General features: G+C 37.0%; 1 pseudogene; it reads right to left on the bottom strand.

Moving 5' to 3' along the window:
- Nucleotides 1-1,168: 1,168 nt before the first annotated feature.
- Nucleotides 1,169-1,493, bottom strand: LOC110593621 (annotated as a pseudogene).

Raw genomic sequence — 1,493 nt, 5'->3', positions numbered from 1 at the left:
GTGGTTGCGTTTCACTTAAAAGAATTTTAAACACCCTGTGGGACCTCTATTTTATAAACCACGGCTATAGCCATTTTCTTACAAAAATGGGTCATTACTTTTTAAGAGTAATCAGGAAATCGAAAATAGATAACCATAAGAGTTTCACAGTTACTAGTTTGGTAGCACTGTGTATAAAATATTATCACACTCATTCATATAAATCTTGAGTATGTGATTATTGTATATCATTTTGTCCGAATTTTGTCCAATTTGAATTCTGATTAATAGAGTCTGATTAGAAAGAAAATTTGATGAACCTAATTTCACATTTCAGGCATTTGTAGCTGGGGAAAAATTGACTTATGTTCTATATATTCAGTTTAGACCATTTGCCTCCTTTGCACAATGTGATTTATTTTTGGATATGTAAAATGATTTTTTTTCCAAGCCAAACTATATCCAGCTTTATTAAAGATCCTTTTCATACACAATCATGGTATTTTAGGCAGTACATGGGCAGACAATTGTCAACAATATACAACAACTTTCAAACTCCCTCTTCAATGGAATACCAACATTAGAAAGCCACTGTAAAACCCAATGAAGTCTTCATGTGGTGCTCTGAACAGGGAAAAGTTTAGAGTGAAGGTTGACAGTTCACACTTAGCATGTTGTTTAACAACTTTTCACAAGCTGACCCTGACTTTCAGGAAATGAAATGAAAATGGCAGAATTATCAATCTGAATATCCACAAGCTAAAAAAGGAACTCTTTTGAGGGATGCCATCTCAGTGGTGACAATGTGAAGTCCAGATTGCCTGATATACTGGGAACCATTTATTGGGTTCAGGCTCCAACAGGTCTCTGGGTTTAAGGGAGTCAAGTCTATGTTGAAGACAGAAGAGGACATAAAAATGAATTTTAATTTTTTCACACCACCAAGGTGTTCGTGCCAAGGTAGCTAATGTGTGTCCACATCAAGGAATCCATCCTCCTGGGAACCACGAGGAAATTTCTCAAAACTAGGAAGGTTTTTCCCTTGTATCAATCTAGCTTTGAATCAATCTGTTCTATTAGTAACATATGTCCTTTTCCCAAAACAATGAAGTGTTCTGTGTGCTAATAACATAGCTTAAAAAAAACACAAAATTCTGCATTTTTATAAAATTTAATTAAAAAGTAGTATTTCAAAGTGTACAGTCACCAGAAGTACACAGTTATAAAAAATGCACACACTTCACTTGGCATCTCCAGCACCTTCAGCTTTCTGTGCCTGGTCTGTTTTGACATCTCCGTTTTCTGCAGGGTTATTCCCATCCTTGCTAGCATCAGCTTTCCCCTTTTTCCCTTTGGGTAATCTTCTCTCCATTCTTTGCAGGGGCCTTTTTAGGCTTGGGCTCTGGCTTTGGAGGAACAGGTTTAGCAGATAACCTTGCAGATCTTCTCTGTGTCTCATTCTTCACCTTGGCTTTATCTCCTTTAGCACCCCCTTCAGGCTTTCTCTTGGGCAT

The sequence above is a fragment of the Neomonachus schauinslandi genome, chromosome 5 (assembly GCF_002201575.2).
Source record: "Neomonachus schauinslandi chromosome 5, ASM220157v2, whole genome shotgun sequence".
Lineage (NCBI taxonomy): Eukaryota > Metazoa > Chordata > Mammalia > Carnivora > Phocidae > Neomonachus > Neomonachus schauinslandi.
This window is presented reverse-complemented; position numbering and strand designations above follow the sequence as displayed.